The sequence below is a fragment of the Pan troglodytes genome, chromosome X, assembly GCF_028858775.2.
Source record: "Pan troglodytes isolate AG18354 chromosome X, NHGRI_mPanTro3-v2.0_pri, whole genome shotgun sequence".
NCBI classification, from domain to species: domain Eukaryota; kingdom Metazoa; phylum Chordata; class Mammalia; order Primates; family Hominidae; genus Pan; species Pan troglodytes.
Genome location: NC_072421.2, coordinates 121454088 through 121473726, shown reverse-complemented (window position 1 = coordinate 121473726; position 19639 = coordinate 121454088). Strand labels below are relative to the sequence as shown.

At 42.8% G+C, this 19639-nt stretch overlaps 1 protein-coding gene and 1 long non-coding RNA gene across 21 annotated transcripts in view; one reads left to right on the top strand and one right to left on the bottom strand.

The window, feature by feature from the left end:
• The window catches only part of STAG2 (STAG2 cohesin complex component), a 141799-nt gene extending 130558 nt beyond the window's left edge, over window positions 1-11241 (bottom strand). For 4 of the 20 annotated variants that reach the window (XM_016942749.3, XM_024353177.3, XM_016942752.3 and 1 more), the window contains exon 1: window positions 10352-10475. The gene's annotated coding sequence lies outside the window, so the exon portion shown is untranslated. Of the gene's footprint in view, window positions 1-9680; window positions 9710-9930; window positions 10062-10351; window positions 10476-10844 lie in introns of those variants that run through there. The other 16 variants (XM_016942746.2, XM_054676620.2, XM_063804013.1 and 13 more) reach the window with 10 other exon arrangements.
• Window positions 10446-12556, top strand: LOC104003991 (uncharacterized). The gene is made up of 2 exons (XR_676795.3): window positions 10446-10598; window positions 12384-12556. It is a non-coding gene; the product is annotated as an uncharacterized LOC104003991 (long non-coding RNA).
• Window positions 12557-19639: the final 7083 nt, after the last annotated feature.

Genomic DNA, 19639 nt, shown 5'->3' with positions numbered 1-19639 from the left:
CTGTCTTCTCAGTAAAAATTTCTACAATCCACATTTCTGCCTAAGAAAATGGTAAAGGGAACCTGAATAACACGTACGGAAAACAAACTCGGATGTCGTTATCTTAGAGTTTTGTTTTAACTTAGGTGGCCCTCAGGAAAGTTGCTTTTCAACATTAAGACAATATAATCACCTCAGTCTAACAGCCACTTGAAAAAAATCCAAGTGGAAATTCTCCTGGATTTTAAAAAACACTATCTTGTCTTTTTACTATTGACCATGTACCAACAAAAACTCCCCCAAAAGGGTAAAAGTAAACAAACTCCCAGAATATGGCAATTTAAAATAATTTAAATCACTTTCATTCCCATGGAAATCTCTACAGGTTTTATTTTATTTTAGAGACAAGAGTCTTGCTCTGTTGCCCAGGCTGGAGTGCAGGGACGCAATCTCAGCTCACTGTAACCTCTACCCCCAGGTTCAGGCGATTCTCCTACCTCAGCCTCCCAAGAAGCTGGGATTACAGGCACATGCCACCACACCTGGCTAATTTTTATATTTTTAGTAGAGACGGGGTTTCACCATATTGGCCAGGCTGGCTCGAACTTCTGACCTCAGGTGGTCCACCTGCCTCGGCCTCCCAAAGTGCTGGGATTACAGGCATGAGCCACCGTGCCCAGCCTCTACAGAGGTTTTAAATCCCTTCTTACCGCTTACTAAGTGGGCAAGTTATTTGGTCTCCCTATGCTTCAGTTTCTTCTGAAAAAGAAGGTATTAATTAGGGTCATCATACATCCTTTCTCTCAAACAGTCCTAGTTTCTGCTATTATCTCAGCATGCCATTCAGTGAGTGCCCCCTTTCACTCACTCTTCCCTTGATCTTAGCCAAAAGGCCAAGAAGCAATCCCTTTCACGCTCAAAAGTATCCTGGCTTGAACAATAAATCATATGGTCATCCTACCTCATAGAGTTACTAAGATAAAGTAAGCTAATACACACAAAGCATTTTTAAGAGTATCTGGCATATGGTAAGAGTTCAGTTAGTATTAGTTCTTGTTCATGTTAGTCACTGTCAGTGACTTTTTATAGATTTTGAACTGTATAATGAACAGTGCTCCCACAATATTCCTTCTTATAAATAAAATGATGCATTTAATGTCCCACATTAAATTCTTTCAAACAACTAAGCAGCACTAACTGCTTGAAATCAACACTAACCAATTTATCCCACAGCAATAGCAGTATCAACAGCATTCACATTGTATCACGAATTTTAATAGAGGCCATATTAGAGTTACTAACAGGAAAGTGACAGTGAAAAGTAAAACTTTATTTAGTGCCAAACCAAGTCCCTTAATATTCTAGCAGCCTTTCTCAACCAGTGTTCCTCATGTTAACTACAGAACTCAGAAAATGACTTGACTACAGAACTCAGAAAATGACTTCAGTGACTATTCCTGAAGTCTCCCAAGAATGATACCTAACTAATATCTTTCTAGATGTGCAGGGGAGAAACTAATTTATAATATACAATGGATGCCTCGGGGAGTAATTCTGTCATGGAACACCAGTTCTTGGTTTTCTTGGAATACAAAGGGGGAAATATGGATGAAAAGACTCCTCAATGAACAAAGAGTCTGAGTATAAGACTGCTGTTCATCACCTGGGAAAAAAGTATTTCCTACATGTTAAAGCTTAAAGGAATGATCAATATAAACATATAAATTTGACTCATGGCTATGAAAAGCACAAATATATATATTTTGTTTTCCTTGTCTCCATAAATTTATCTTAGGTCATAAGTCCAACAACCAGAATTCCTTCAGATAAAAAAAACTTCAGTTACAATTAAAAAAAAAAAAAAAACAGGAAGACCGGGCGCGGTGGCTCACGCCTGTAATCCCAACACTTTGTGGGGTGGAGATGGGTGAATCACCTGAGGTCAGGAGTTCGAGACCAGCCTGGCCAACATGGGGAAATCCCGTCTCTACCAAAAATACAAAAAATTAGCCGGGTGTGGTGGTACGCGCCTGTAGTCCCAGCTACTCGGGAGGCTGAGGCGAGGAAATCGCTTGAACCTGGGAGGCGGAGGTTGCAGTGAGCCAATCATGCCACTGCACCACAGCCTGGGCAACAAGCGCGAAACTCCATCTAAAAAAAAAACAGAAAGGAAAAAGAAAACTGAGACTAAGATACCGATCACTAATGAACCTAATAACTTGGGGCCCTGATATTAACTATTTATCACCTGATAACAGTAAGAACAAGAAAACTTAACAGTGAAAGATGAACTAAAATAGGAAGTATAAGCAAACAGGAGATATTAACAGAATAAAAAAGAATTTTTAAGGTACAATTAAATAACAAAAAATACCCCTAAAGAACCAGAGCGCTGAATTATTAAAGATTAGCCTAAACTTTTTACTTCGAATCTAACCACTCAGTAAAACAAGCTGAAGGACTGGGGAACAATTCTCAGACACATGTAATCTCCATTTTAAATAGAGCATAAATGACCTAAAAGAAAAAATATCTATGAAACCATTTCATGTATCACATGATTCCCCCCCCCCAAAAAATTCAAGAATACAATTCATTATCCCACAAACTTTAATAAGCATATGCAAACAAAACCAATGCTCAGATTTATTTCAACTACTTCTATTACTATTAAAAGACAATATAGACCTCAGGCAGCAACTTATCTGACTCTGGGTAAAAATCTATATTTACCTTGCACTATACATGAAAAAGAATCTTGATTTTGTAAAATTAAAATAAGAATGCATGCTCTCTGATGACAGATAGCCCAAGACCTAAACCAGATAAGGGAAACAACTGAGTTTAACAAAAAAGCACAAAGGTTTTGAGGCCAGGCTAATCTGAGTGTGAATCCATGTGACTTGAGACAAGGCATTTACTCTCTGAGAGCGTCAATTTCCCCATGTGTAAAATGATGAGGACAACCTATCCTGCAAAGTGGTTGAGAAGATTAAACAGAAGATTAAAGCATTACTGGCATTCAGTAGGAACTTAAATAGCAGTTAAATTAAGTTTCTTAGAATGCTTCAGGTTTCAAAAGTTATTCTTGCAAAAATGTAAATAGGACTTGTTTTTTACCCCCCTTGAACGATGTACAACAGAATTTAAACAACTTTTTGAGATAGGGTCTTACTCTTTTGCCCAGGCTGAAGTGCAAAGGCATGATCATGGCTCACTGCAGGCTCAACCTCCTGGGGCTCAAGTGATCCTCCCACCTCAGCCTCCCCAGTAACTGGGGCCACAGGCTGCACAACCATACCCAGCTAATTGTTAAATTTTTTTGTAGAGATGGGGTCTCCCTACGTTGCCCAGGATGGTCTCAAACTCCTGGGCTCAACAGATCTTCCCACCTTGGCGTCCCAAAGTGCTAGGATTCAGAGGGTGAGTCACCACGCCCAGCCAACTTATTTCTTACAAAGAAATTTTACCTTTGAATGGTCCCTTAAGTTAGGCAGAGCTTACTGGAATCTCCCTAGTTTGTCTCATCAAGCCTAGTAATGTATTTCCCAATTAAAATACAGTCATGTGCCATATAATGACATTTTAGTCCACAACAGACTGCATATAAGACGGTGGTCCCAGCTGGGTGTAGTGGCTCATGCCTGTAATCCCAGCACTTGGGGAGGCTGAGGCAGGCGGATCACGAGGTCAGGCGTTTGAGACCAGCCTGACCAATATGGTGAAAACCCGTCTCTACCAAAAATACAAAGATTAGCCAGGTATGGTGGCATGCACCTGTAATCCCAGCTACTCGAGAGGCTGAGGCAGGAGAATCGCTTGAACTCAGGAGGCAGAGGTTGCAGAGAGCCAAGATCTCGCCACTGCACCCCAGCCTGAGCGACAGACGGAGACTCCATCTAAAAAAAAAAAAAAAGACAGTGGTCCCATAAGATTATAAGGGAGCTGCCCTATAGAGGTGTACTATTTTTTATTTTATACCGTATTTTTATTGTATCTTTTTTGTTTTCAAACACAAATACTTACCACTGTATTATAACTGCCTACGATATTCAGTACAGCAATATGCTGTACAGGATTGTAGCCTAGGAGCAACAGGTCATACCATATGGCATAGATGTATAGTAGGCTATTCCATCTAGGTGTGTGTAGGTACACTGTATGATGCTCACACAACAAAATCACCTGAAGATGCATTTCTCAGAAGGTATGCCCGCCGTTAAGCAATGCATGACTGTAATAAAAAAGAATAGGCCAGCTGGGCGCAGTGGCTCACGCCTGTAATCCCAGAACTTTGGGAGGCCGAGGCAGGCAGATCACCTGAGGTCGGGAGTTCGAGACCAGCCTGACCAACATGGAAAAAACCCCGTCTCTACTAAAAGTACAAAATTAGCCCGGTGTGGTGGCACATGCCTATAATCCCAGCTACTCGGGAGGCCGAGGCAGGAGAATAGCTTGAACCCAGTAGGTGGAGGTTGCAGTGGGCCAAGATCGCACCATTGCACTCTAGCCTGGGCAACAAGAGCAAAACTCCGTCTCAAAAAAAAAAGAATACACCATTGACATTATTCATCCTCTCTTTCTTCGGCAGAAGGAATGGAAAACAATTTCAATAATCTCTTCTTGGCCAGGCACGGTGGCTCCGCCTGTAATCCCAGCACTTTGGGAGGCTGTGGTGGGTGGATCACCTGAGGTCAGGAGTTTGAGACCACCCTGACCAACATGGTGAAACTCTGTCTCTACTAAAAACACAAAAAATTAGCTGGGCGTGGTAGCGGGCACCTGTAATCCCAGCTACTGGGAGGTTGAGGCAGGAGAATCACTTGAACCCGGGAGGCAAAGGTTGCAGGGAGCCCAAGATCATGCCACTGCACTCCAGCCTGGGCAACAAGAGCAAAACTCCGTCTCAAAAAATAAATAAATCCCTTCTTGACTTACTACAATAACCATATGTAAAGACTTCTTGGTGTCTACTGGTGAGTATCAAAGATCTATAGCAAGCACACATTAAAAACACAATTCAGGTAGCAGATTACCACAGTTGCTGAAGATGCATAGATTTTTAAAAGGCACATCAACAAAAATTAGACTCCACTAAGCAACACCACTTACACTGAAGAAATATAAAATTTGGGTAAATTAAACGTAAAGCAGTCAACTCAAGAGACTGAAAAATCAAACTGATAATTTTGCTTTATCATGTATCTTTGCCAATCAGAACACGCAATAACCATCATTTATGATACCCAGAAACATAAAGAATTATTACACAGGGACAGTACTGAAACACGAACTAAAGTCCTGAACATGTAGCCAATGCAGAAAAATGTTAAGAACTTTTTTTTTTTTTTTTTAGACGGAGTCTCGCTCTGTCGCCCAGGCTACAGTGCAGTGGCGCGATCTCAGCTCACTGCAACCTCTGCCTCCTCCCAGGTTCAAGCGATTCTCCTGCCTCAGCCTCCCAAGTAGCTGGGACTACAGACGCGCACCACCACGTCCAGCTAATTTTAGTATTTTTAGTAGAGATGGGGGTTTCACCATGTTGGCCAGGCTGGTCTTGAACTCCTGACCTCATGATCCGCCCGCCTCAGCCTTCCAAAGTGCTAGGATTACAGGCGTGAGCCATGGCGCCCAGCCAAAAACTTTTAAAATAGCCTATGTCTTTAAAGTTCCTTCCTTACTCTCCAACAACCACACTTCAGTATATACTGATGCCCATACCTGAAACTATCCCTCTCCCTCGCTATTCTCCCCAACTCCCAAAACGGTACTCCATTATATAGTAAACTGTACATTTTAGTTTATTTTTAATTTTTTTTTGAGACAGGGTCTTGCTCTGTTGCCCAGGCTGGGTGCAGTGGCGCAATCGTGGCTTACTGCAGCCTCTATGTACCGGGCTCAGGTGATCCTCCTGCCTCAGCCTCCCAAATAGCTGGGACCACAGGTGTGCACCACCACACCTAATTTTTAAATTATCTATAAACATGGGGTCTCCCTATGTTGCCCAGGCTGGTCTTGAACTCCTTGGGCTCAAGTGATCCTCCCACTTCAGCCTCTCAGCCTCCCAAAGTGTTGGTATTACAGGTGTGAGCCACTGTGCCCCGCCGATTTTGGTTTAAGTTCAAAAGTCAACTTGCAGCATCAAAAACTGAAGTCTGCCATCTATTATAAAGAACCCGAAGCAGAAAGATTATGCTATTCTCTGTTTACTACCTTCCCACATATGACTGTGGGTGGTATCAGTTAAACATGCACAATATTAAGCATTACTAAACTGCGTATTTTCACATCTAACCCTAAATTCCCAAAGGAATAGATCTGAGCCTTAGCCTGTCCCCCAAGCCCATCCCATTCACTTTAATTCATAAGTCCTCAGGTGACCGCAGAAGTCAATACAGTTGAAAAAGAAATGTAGAATTTGATTTCATGAAAATCTTATTTGAGCATTTGGGCTTTAAAAAATCCTAACTAAATATACTTGAAAGTTACCAAACTCATCATGTGTTGGTGTAGTAGTTTAGCTATTGCCTCACCACAATAAAATAAATCTGATGCCACAATCCTTACCATCTACTAAGAATATTTGTATATGAATAAAAATTTGAAATATGTCACCTATTTTCCTTTAACATCCTTCTAAAGCTAAAATCCTGAACATGAAATACACAAACAGACTAATGATAACAGTTACAAAATGTCTGTTCCCAGATTGGGGTGAAATTTTGCTATAAATTAAATATCCATTGTTTTGGATTCCTTTCGGAACTGTGACATGTATTTTTAAAATGTATCTCCTGGGGTAAAAAAATAAACCTGACACTGAACAGTATAGAACTGCCAAAAAAAAAAAAAAAGGCACTTACCTTAATAGAATTTAGGAGCAGTTCACAAATGCACTAATTAAGGGAGACCAAGGATTGTCATTGCAACACATTTTTACTGTTTACGGGTAATGGTCAGAATGTTAACAGACAATATTGAAATATTTTACATATCAACTTCTAACTAGTTATAGCACCAGATCCTTGGGGCATGAGGTGATTTAAACCATTTTAAATGTAAACACTCATTTTCTTATCAGTTAAAAAAAAAAAACCCACTCCACCCTCTCTGCCAGTCTCTGATACACCTTAGAATACTATAGTTACTTCACAGTGGGAAGGAATAGCTAATAAGTACATTTCTTTCCCAACCCACTTCTCTACCTAGTCATTAAACACCAAATTCTGAAACTGAATTCAGCTACCTAGATCTTTCTACCAGGAATGCTCCCTATGGTACCTCAATCCCTTCCACTGTCACTTACTGCAACTGCCAAAGCCCCTCCTATTAATAGTAAATCCCTTTCATACTGACTCACTGTAACTCCAACTTGATGAAATAGACACTAAGCAGAATTTACAAAAATTGCAAATGGAATTTTCCTGTTTTCAAAGAATTAAAAAGGAAACTAAAAGTAGAGCACATTCAGGCTAAGTTATAAACATTTAAAGTTCAACCAATTTATAAGTATTTATGTTGCCTGTTTTATACTAGTTCCCGTTTAAACGTTTTTTTTTTGAAAGTTTTGCCAAGCATTGTGTAATCACTTACACAAGGCTAAATTTCCTATGCAAGTAATTTTGACATGTAAATATAAACTTAAGTCATTACCCCCAAGACTGTAAGACAATCTGGAAATTCTACTGCAAAAAAGTTTATCTTAAACTATGGAAATGTTTAACAGCACGCACAAAAGTAGAGAGAATAATAGTAACAATGAGCGCTTCTGTATTCATCCAGCTACAATAATCAACTCAAGGCCACTTTTGCTTCACACCTACCTCCTACCCACTCCCTCCTCTCATTATTATCTTCAAAAAGAATTAAGAGGAAGATACTATGTTCTCTAAGTACACTTCTACCCAAAGATAGCAAAAGTATCAAAAACTAGCATGTTAAGTCAAAATCCAACAATGTAACTATACAGCCGCCTTACGCCTTACACAATTCTTTGGTAGGTGATAAATTTAAGAATTCAGTTAAACACAAAGATATAACCATCTTTAAGAATTTTAATGAAGTCCATAAACCCAAAGGGCATATTTAAAATTATACCTAAAAAGACAAATAGGGAAATGTGATGAAAACGAACTTAAACATCTGCAATTAACTTACTTAACGTGGCACCTTAGTTCAAAATGAAAAAAAAAATCGACTATTTAACATAATGTGTCATAAAACTGCAATTCAACCACTTGAAAAACTGCTGAACACTTATATACCTTAAACTGGTCCTTCTGATCCCTAATTATAGATTGATATCAATGTAGAAAGAAAACCAGGCATTTTAACGTTAAGTGGTTGAAAATGTTGAAAATTAACCCCACTGTTCATCGGAAAGTATATGAGAGCAAGCCTAAACTACCTGAATTATATGTCATTAAACAAATGCATCCACTTCCCAGAGCCTTTTTTTTAACAAAATAAGTTCAGATATACCCTTAAACGCAACGCGCTAGGCTACAGACAGAATTAGGAGACCGCCTCCTGCTTTTGCTCCTAACCAATACGCAGAGAGAGAAGGTTGGCAGAAAAGTGCTGCGAGGACAGTAACAAACACCAGCAGCTCCCGAGCAGGCCCTGCTAGAGCCAGGAATGACGCACTTCGGTAACCCGACTCTTTCTCCCCTCCACCCCCGCCCCCAGCAGCGGTGCTGACACCGCCAACAGCCCGGAGTAGGAAAAAAGACAACAGAAAAAAGGCAGAGGTTGGACCGCACTAGGTTTCATCAAGAAACCTCGATTATTCCTCTTTCGACACTAACCACTAGGACTAAACAGGAAAAGAAGCTTCGTGCTTAAGCAAGTCCCATCATGGTGGTTTAAGAGTCACTAAATTAAGCTGATAATGAGTCCAATCCACAGAGACAAATACAGGGTGTGGCTGCTGTGAAATACGGCGGTCCGTGGGAGAAAAGGGGTATGGAATTTACACTCCAGTGTGAAGGGAAGATGGGGCTTTACGGTGGGAGAAGGGGGTGGCCCGCGCATTTTAAGGAACCATTGCAAACCAACACAAGCGCCTCGTTTACTTTAAATCTAACCTTACAGATCAAAAGTTTCCAATAGATATATCATGTAAACTGTAAATTACCATTTAATCCAACACCATGGCCCTCAATTTAAAAACTACATCCAAGAGAAAGGAGGAGGGAGAGGGAAGAGGGGTGGTAGGCAACAACATAAAAAACATTCTAGGCCACGGAAGAGAAAGTCTCACAAACCGGATGAAACTACTAATACAATATTAAAAATTAAAGCCGAGCACTGAAGCACGAAAATCACACGATAACCCATTACAGTTAAGGATTAAAAATAAAATGACATATGCACCAAGGGGGAGCGGAAACTAAATGTCGAAAGTACAGCGGTTTATAAAAAACTAAAGGCAAAACAAGACATTCTCGCGACGGGGGGAAAAAAAGGCCGAAATCAACAATACGTTCACAATTCTAGGCCAAAAGAAAATGGGAACGGGGCTCAAAGTTTTGCGGAACTACTTGATGCTGTTTCCCACACCTTCTCTCTCCCACGGCCCATCCGACCCTTTTCGTCCCAAAATCGCCGTCCGCAGATCTCCGGATCCAGGGGAGAAGAAAAAAGAAAGTCGACCCCGAGCAAGAATAAAAGTGTGGAGTGAAAACGCACAGGCTGCCTACCTGGGGCAAGGATCAGCTCAGTTCGTGCCTTGAGAAAGACAGTGCGGGTGGGGGTGGGAATGAAAAGCAGCACTAAAACTAAAACAAAAGTGGCGCCAAAACCCCCCAACAAACAGCCTTCCACTCCCGCCCTTCCCCCCTCCGCCCATGCCAGGCAGGCAGGGCCCCCTTCGGGGCAAGGTCTGCGCGCGGGGGCCAACACCGCCAGACCCCAGCCAATTTAGAAAATTGTTGCCCGAAGAAAACTGACCGAAGTCGGGCCTCGGAAGGGATGGAGAGATCGATGCCAATCGCCTTCCCCAGCAGTTCCCCCACCACGCGCTGGAGATGATGGGGCGGGGGAGAAGCAGAGGGGCCCGTCACATGAATGTTGTTCCCTCTCTAGGAAGGGAGGAAGAGAGGGAGGGAGGGGGGAGGGAGGGAAGGAAGGAGGGGAAGGGAGAAGGGAGGGGGCACGAGGGAGGGGTGTGATCAGAGTAGATTTTCCCTCGCCTCCCTCGGTCCGAGGCCCAAATATACACAACTGAGCCTCCTTTCTCCCCTCCCCCCTAGGTTCCCAGCACCACCATTTTGCTCTCTGCCTTCCCCTCACCGCGACACCGCGCTCTCCCCCACCCCAACCACAGCCTCCCGGCTTTCCTCCCCCGACTACGGCTCGCACCCCACCCCACCTCCAGTTCGGGCTCTCCTAGGCTTAGGAGCCTGCCGGAGAAAAGGAACCTAAATCTACTGCTACACAGAGAAGCGGAGCCTCCATCTTGCGCTGCTCCGCGTTCTCCATTTTGGGCCACCCATGGGGGGGGGGGGTCTCCGTAGAGGCCCCGAGGGAGAGTTGGGCGAGGGAAGGAAGAGAAAATCTTCAGCGAGGGTAGTCGAAAAGAAGAGCCCTGCGGTAGAAAGCCACTCTAGGAGTAGGAGGTAGGGAGGAAGGGGGGCTGGAAGTTCCTTGGAAGTGTTGGGGTAGCGACTTGGGGGGAGAAGGGAGAAAGGAGGGCGGGGGGCGCCGCGGGGGCGAGAAAGATCCTCCCGCCTGGACTCTGCCCCCCGTTCCATGGCTGCCCCCCATGGGGGCGAAGAAAGCAGAGGGGAAATTCAATGGCAACAGAGTGCCCAACCTCTTTCCCTCCCAACTCCTCTCTCTCGCCCTGTTTCAACCATACACACCTCACGGTGGGCCAAGCGCCCTCCGGGTGCCCCTCCAAACTTCTAGAAGCTTCGCCTCCGCCATTTTATAACTTACCTCCCCCCTCAGCGTACACAGAGGCAGCAACGAGACTGTTCGCCTCCCCCACTCCTCCTTCTTTCTCAGGCCGGGGGCTTCTTCACCCCTGGGCTGGTACAAGATATTTTTCCCCTTCCTCTTCTTTACACCCTCGAATTCTACTCAGGGACGGAAGCTCCCGCGGTTCTAGAGCGGTGGGGGGTTTTGAAAGTGGCGGTCGGATCCGGCGGGGTTTTTTTTCTTTTTTTTTTTTTTTTTTTTTTTTTTTTTTTTTTTTTTTTTTGGTGGCGCTTCGGGATTGTTTGGGGTGTTCGCTCTTCGGCGACTTGGAGGCGAATGGAACGCGCAGGCGCCATCTGTCGGCCACGAACCCGCGCCCGGCTCCCGTTGGGAGGGAGCGGCATCTAGCGGCAGAGAGTTGCCACTGCATCGCCTGGCTCCCAGCCCTCCCACCCAGCGTCCTCCTCCCAGTCACCGACCAATCGTGGCCGACTGACTCCCGGGTTCAGCGTCTCCGACGCCGCCCGCAAACCAGGCGCCCGCAGGGGCGCGCCGCCGAGTGGGGTAAACAAGGTGCCGTGCCCGCGCCTGACTTACTCATTCGTTTGGCCGCGCTTCCGCCGCGGACCCGATCGAGCCGCGGTTCTTCTGTCTTTAGTGGGGTGTCGAGGGGAGGGCGGTAGGAATGTCCGGCGGAGCCCTGGGCCGTGGGAATCCAGAGGCTGGCTGGGTTCGCTCCGGGACTCGTTCCCCGGGCCCCTCCGCCCCTCGCGAGGCGCTAAGGTGGCAGCCCAGTCGGGCATCACCCTTCGAAGTCCCCTCTTCTGACACACCCCTGTGAGGGGCCTGTGGCCCTAGTTCCCGTACCTTCGATGCCCCCTTGTCCCTACCCCTTCCCACCAAAAGAACCCAAGTCGCTTAACTCTGGCACCTGATCCTAAATGGTTTAATGGAGCTACTTGGGCTAGATCGGGGGCGGAATAAGGGTTGGTTTTGTTTTGCTTTTTGCTTCGGGTGTGGAGAGAGAGCGAGCTGATTCTCTACCAGTAAGACCTAGCCCTGGAAAAGAAAGAAAAATTGTTTTGCTTTACAGCCCACTGGTCCCGTGTCCGAGAAAACGTGGTCTGTATCTCCAGGTTCTAGGAGTCCTAAAGAACTGGACTACTAGGCTAGGCCGGGCGCTCGACCAATTTGGTCGCCACTCTCGGGGCGGGGGAAGAGATAGGACCGAGCGAAGTGGAGGGAAATCGAAATTTGGGCAAAAGGAGTGGAGGAGGACCTACCCCGCCTCCCCCGCGCATCCACTGCCTTCCTGGGCGGGTGCAACCACGCGAAATGGTTGGGAATTTAGGTTACTTCGCATCCTGCCTTCCCATCCCTCCCCCCAAGATGTTTGAAGTGCGAAAAGACCCTTTCTGCTCCTCCGACCCCTGTTAACTAAAATCTTTGTCACCCTTTTTTTTTGTTTGTTTCGAATCCAGTGTATTGGACCTTTGACCGCCAAGAGCTCTTTACTCGGGGGAGAAAAACTCGAGGAGGGCCTATCCCCTCCAAAGCGCCGCTTTTTCCTTGGACAGGAAGAAGTGACCTATTGCAGTGTCTCCATTGCTGTTATAGAAGTTCGTAGATTCATAAAATAGTGTTTGCTTAAGAAGTCTTCGTTTCTGTTCCATTTTTGAAATTTTGGTTAAAATATTTCTTAAATATTACATTTCAATTAGAAGAAAAGAAATAAAACGTATTAATAACAAAACAAATTTTCCAACTGAGAAATAGGGTGAGCCCCGTGTAAATCATGAAGCTTTCACCCCGATATCACTTCTGAAACATTCCTAATGTAATATAACGATTATTTTCAGTCCTTAAATTATATTCCTTCCATATCTCTTGTTAGTTTCTCTCCTATCCTCTGTGCTTATTGTTTTTTCTGCAACTTTACAAAAAGAGTTATAGTATATTTAATCAACTGGACAATAAAAGTTAAACAGAAACATCTGAATATCAATAACAAGAAGTAAAATCTGAGACATTTTTACTTACCTCTAAAGCTCTGGAGAGTGGAATACTATTCAAAATAAATTTCCATTTCTTTTATAGACCATCTTTGGTAGAATGCTATACAGTTTTTAATAGATTCAAGTTACAGAATGATGCAGCTAGAACATTAAATAGAGAGTAGTGGAAAATTTACAGAGTTATATAAGTTAATGCAAAATTCCACTTGAAGTAATAGAAAAATTGGGCCGTGTACCAAGTCATTTTTACATTAATTTAGTTCAATTGTGCCAATTTAATCTCAATTGATATTAAATGATTTCCTGTCTTAGTATTAGCTGAAAACTACTGATTTTCTGCTCCAAACATCACATTTATGGTACATGGTACAAATAGTTTTTTATCTATTTTATAAGTTTGTATTCTCAGTTAATTATCTATGTAGCAACTGAGATTTTAAACAATTTTATGCTTAGAACAAAACTGAAAAGTTCTTCTGTTTAGCAAATTAGCTCTGATTTTGTGAAAAATACCACTGAAGATTAATAACAAACTGGTATAACATCAGAAATAAATGTTGTAGCAAATTTTTACTAATATTTAAGAATATTTTACAGTAACCATTTTTTTTGTTAGAGCTCTTTCAAAAAAATACTTATCAAGACTTCAATATGTACAGAATGCTAGGTGCCCCAGTCCTATCATAAGAAGTGGAGTTTATTTCATGGGGTACTGAAAAATATAAACAATTCACCCTTTGAATGTGAGGACAAAGGGAGAAAATGCCATCAAACGAAATATGAAATAATGAAAAATGAAATAACTGATGGAAAATAATTTTAATCTTGTTTGTAACATGTCCTTTATGAGATAATATTGTAAAGGCAGAAGCTTTGGGTGCCTAATAAGAAATAGTGAAAAAGGAGAGTTGAATAGTTAAAACTTACAAACCTCTGATACTATACAAAAAGCAAGACACTATTTGATGCAGAAATGTTCTGGTCACAAGAAATTCATATGCCACAGTATAACAAAGATAATCCTCCAGGTTTACCATAGACGGACTAAAACATCCCACAGATCTCTTTGCTTTAACTCCATGCAAATGGAACAGACTTCTGATTATAAATTAGGTTTTCCAGATAGTCTTCTCCTCTGGACAGCATATATATATTTTTTATATTTTCTTTTCTTTTCTTTTTTTTTTTTTTTGAGACAAACTCTCGCTCTGTCACCCAAGCTGGAGTGCAGTGGTGCGATCTCAGCTCACTGCAACCTCCACCTCCAGGGTTCAAGCGATTCTCCTGCCTCAGCCTCCTGAGTAAGCTGGGATCACAGGCACACGCCACCACGCCCAGCTAATTTTTGTATTTTTAGTAGAGATGGAGTTTCTCCATGTTGGTCAGGCTGGTCTTCAACTCCCGACCACACGTGATCCGCCCGCCTGGCCTCCCAAAGGGCTGGGATTATAGGCGTGAGCCACCGCGCCAGCCCATTTTTTATATTTTTAAACACCATTCTAAACATAAAACCCAGAAACCTAAAAGTAGATAAATAAATTTAAGTCCACAGAAATTAAAAAATTATGTATACCAAGACACCAGAAACAAAGTCAAAAGATAAACTAGAAACTGTGAGAAAATGTTTGCTATATGGATGAAAAAAGCTAATTTCTTCAAGATACGGAGAACTGTCAAAATCAATATGGTAAAATTTAAAACTCCAGTAGAAAAGTGGACAAAGAATATAGTCTACTTGTGGGAGAAGAAATACAGATGGCTAGGCCGGGCGCGGTGGCTCACGCCTGTAATCCCAGTACTTTGGGAGGCCGAGGCGGGCGGATCACAAGGTCAGGAGATCGAGACCACCCTGGCTAACACAAGGAAACTCCGTCTCTACTAAAAATACAAAAAATTAGATGGTCATGGTGGCACACACCTGTAGTCCCACCTACTTAGGAGGCTGAGGCAGAAGAATCGCTTGAACCCGGGAGGCGGAGGTTGCAGTGAGCCGAGATAGTGTCACTTCACTCCAGCCTGGGCGACAGAGCGAGAATCCTTCTCAAAAAGAAAAAAAAGAAATAAGAAATACAGATGGCTAATACATACATAAAATAGTGCTCATCTTCATTTGCCACTAAGAAATGCAAGTTAAGGCCGGGCGCAGTGGCTCACGCCTGTAATCCCAGCACTTTGGGAGGCCGAGGCGGGCAGATCACTCGAGACCATCCTGGCCAATATGGTGAAACCCCGTCTCTACTAAAAATACAAAAATTAGCTGAGCATGGTAGCTCACCTGTAGTCCCAGCTACTCAGGAGGCTGAGGCACGAGAATCTCTTGACCCCAGGAAGCAGAGGTTTCACTGAGCTTAAATCGTGTCACTGCACTCCAGCCGGGCAAAAGAGCGAGACTCTGTCTCAAAAAAATAATAAAATAAAATAAATGCAAATTAAATACAAACTCTCCTACCAGATTGCCAGAGATTTAAAATGTTGATAATACCTAGTGTTGGTAAAGAACTGAGAACTCTCATATATCATTGAGGGGAGAGTAAATTTTTTTTAAAAAACTGAAAAATAAAAATTTTTTAAAGGTCGGATGCAGTGGCTCACATCTGCAATTCTAACACTGGAAGGCCAAGGCAGGAGAATCACTTGAGCCCAGGAGTTTGAGACCAGCCTGGGCAACATAGCAAAACCCCATCTCTACAAAAATTTTAAAAACTGGAGAAAAAGTTGAAAGTATCTCGGAGCAGTTAAATGTAAAATCGATCTAGCAATTCCATTTCTAGGAGTCTACCATACAGATATGCTCATACAAATTATAAAGAAATATATATAGAAAGATTTTCATTATAGCTTTGTAATAGAAACTGACAACAATAGAAATGGTCATCATCAGGGGACTGAGTAAAGAAATTATAATACATCCATACAATAGATACATTGGATAATGGTGGGCATACAATAGTCCTATGCCCACCATTAAAACAAGTATATATTTATTAATATTGCAAATATGGGCTGGGTGCGGTGGCTCACACCTGTAATCCCAGCACATTCGGAGGCCGAGGCGGGTGGATCACGAGGTCAGGAGATCTAGACCATCCTGGCTAACACGGTGAAACCCTGTCTCTACTAAAAATACAAAAAAATTAGCCGGGCGTGGTGGCGGGCGCCTGTAGTCCCGGCTACTCGGGAGGCTGAGGCAGGAGAATGGCGTGAGTGAGCCCGGGAGGCAGAGCTTGCAGTCAGCCGAGATCATGCCACTGCACTCCAGCCTGGGCGACAGAGCGAGACTCTGTCTCAAAAAAAAAAAAAAAAAAAAAAATATGTCTAAGATATGAGAAAAAATCAAGTTGCAATTACCTGTATACTGTGATCACATTTTGGAATATATATATACTTATATACACATGTATTTGCTTGCATATGCATAAAACATTTTTTTGATAGAGACGGCATCTCACTATGTTGCCCAGGCTGGTTACAAACTCCTGATCTCAAGAAATTCTCCTGCCTTAGCCTCCCAAAGTTCTGGGATTACAGTCATGGGCCACCACGCCCAGCCAAAACATTCTTGAATATACAGGAAACCTAACAACAGTTACTACTCAGGAAAGAGGCAGTACAGTTCCATGACTTGTCATTTTACTTTTCGTTTTATATATTTCCACCTTATTTTATTCTTTTTTTTTTTTTTTTTTTTTACAGTGAGCATGTATTACTTATGGAAGTTTTAAGATCTTATACTGGTTGCCCCAGAAAACAGTTTGGCACTTTCCTACAAAGTTAAATACATACTTACCATCTGACCCAGCAATCTCATTCCTGAGCATTTATCCCAAAGAAATTAAAATTTACGTTTACACAAAAACCTGCACACAAGTACTTATAGCAGCTTTTATTTGTGATAGCCAAAAACAGAAAACAACCAAAATATCTATCACCTGGTGAATGGTTAAGCAAACTGGTTCCATCATGGAATGGAATACTATTCAGCAATAAAAAGAAACTATTGGCCAGGCACGGTGGCTCATGCCTGTAATCCTCGCACTTTGGGAGGCCACGGCAGTTGGATCACCCTAGGTCAGGAGTTCAAGACCACCCTGGCCAACATAGTGAAACCCCATCTCTATTAAAAATACCAAAATTAGCCAGGCATGGTGGCAGGCACCTGTAGTCCCAGTTACTCGGGAGGCTGAGATGGGAGAATTGCTTAAACCCAGGAAGCGGAGGTTGCAGTGAGCCGAGATTGTGCCACTTCACTCCAGCCTGGACGACAAGAGCGAAACTCTGTCTCAAAAAAAAATAAAAATAAAAATAAACTTGATACATACAAACAACTTACATGGATCTGAAGGGCATTATGCTTAGTGGGAAAAAAAATCAGTTACAATGATTCCATTATATGATATTATCAAAATGAAAAATTACAGTTATGGAGGACAGATCAGTGGTTGGCAAGGATTAGGGTTGGGAAAAGACTGAGTATTAAGGGGTAACATGAGAGAGTTTTTTGTGGTGATGGAACAATGGTGCATCCTGATTTTGGTGATGGTTACTCAAATCTACAGGTGATAAAATTTTAGAGAACTACAAATACACACACATAAGTACATGAAAAAACCTGGTGAAATCCAAATAAGGTCTGCACTTGAGTTGATAGTGTTGTATCGATTGTCAATTTCCTGGATTTGACAAGGTGCTATTGGGGCAAAGCTTTGTGAAGGGTACGTGGGAATTCTGTCTACTATTTTTGCTACTTCTTGTAGCAAACTAAACTATTTCAAAATAAAATAGTCCTAAACTATTTCAAAATAAAAAGTTGTAATAAAAAATTTAACACTGGGGCTGGGCATGGTGGCTCATGCCTGTAATTCCAACACTTTGGGAGGCTGAGGTGAGAGGATCATTTGAGTCCAGGAGTTTGAGACTAGCCAGGCGTGGTAGCATGCTCCTGTAGTCCCAGCTGTTCTGGAGGCTGAGGTGGGAGGATGGTTTGAGCCCTGGAGGTGGAGGATCGCTTGAAGTCAAGGCTGCAGTGAGCCGAGATTGCAGTACTGCACTCCGGCCTGGAAGACAGAGTGAGACCCTATCTCAAAAAAAAAAAAAAAAAAAAAGAAAAGAAAAAAAATGACAGTGGTAATAACTGAAAAAATTCTCTGGTTAGTGGAAAGATAATTACTCTATTGCAAATTAATAAATTGAATTTCTGGTTTACAAATCAGCTTTTTATAAACTTGGATATAATGACTTAATTTCCAAGATCCTTATCATTGCCCCTGTGTGAACTTACATGATTAAGGGCTTGATGCTGCAATACTTAGAAATAGACCTTGGACCTGTGGCGTTAACAGGAAATAGACATACCAATAAGCCTTGTCTAAAACAAATAACTGGCACCTTTTAAGACATCTGAAATACCCTGTTACTAGATTTGCTGATTTTTTTTTACTTTGAATGATATGCAATGTTCCCAGTATGAGTTAATGGAACCAAAGCTCTATCTTTTTTTGTTGTTGTTTTGTTTTTTTTTGAAACGGAGTCTCACTTTGTTGCCCAGGCTGGAGTGCAGTGGCGTGATCTCGACTCATTGCAGGCTCCGCCTCCCGGATTCATGCCATTCTCCTGCCTCAGCCTCCCGAGTAGCTGGGACTACAGGCGCCTGCCACCACGCCTGGCTAATTTATTTTTTTTAATTTTTTTTTTTTTTTGTATTTTTAGTAGAGACAGGGTTTCACCATGTTAGCCAGCCAAAGCTCTATTTTTTTTTTTTTTTTTTTTTGAGACGAGTCTCACTCTGTCGCCCAGGCTGGAGTGCAGTGGCGCGATCTCAGCTCACTGCAACCTCCACCTCCCGGATTCAAGCAGTTCTCTGCCTCAGCCTCCCGAGTGGCTGGGATTAAAGGCGCCCACCACCATGCCCGGCTAATTTTTTTGTATTTTTAGTAGAGACGGGGTTTCACCATCTTGGTCAGGCTGGTCTTGAACTCCTGACCTTGTGATCCACCCACCTTGGCCTCCCAAAGTGCTGGGATTACAGGCGTGAGCCACCGCGCCCGGCCCGCTCTAACTTTTTACAAAAGATTCTATCTCTCACATCTAACCCCTTCCACTTCTCATCTAACTACAGTAATAGTCCCATGTCCGGTTTCTTTCACATCCAATCCAATCCCGATTAGATTACTTCCTTATTTTTGTGCATGCTTACTAGCTCTCTTACTTTCTTGCTTACTCTGGCTCATTCATTTACATGCTCTTTTTTCTTTTTTTTTTTTAACTTAGTGACCAATGTACATACTCTCTTATTGTCTTAGTTGGCCTACAACAATGCTCCTCTAACACTAATGTGCATAAGAATCACCTAAGGATCTTGCTGAAATGCAAATTCTGATTCTGTAAGTTTGTGGCTAGGGCAGAACCTAAGACTTTGGATTTGTTTTTTTGTTTTGTTTTTGTAGAAACAGGGTCTCACTATGTTGCCCAGGCTGGAGTGCAATGGCACAATCTTGGCTCACTGCAACGTCTGCCTTCTGGGCTCAAGCCATCCTCCCATCTCAGCCTCCCAAGTAGTTGGGACTACAGGCGCCTGCCACCATACTCAGCTAATATTTTTTTGCATTTTTTTAAGAGACGGGATTTCCGCCATGTTGCCCAGGCTAGTCTCAAACTCCTGGGCTCAAGCAATCCACCTGCCTTGCCCTCCCAAAGTGTTGGGATTACTGGCGCGAGCCACCACG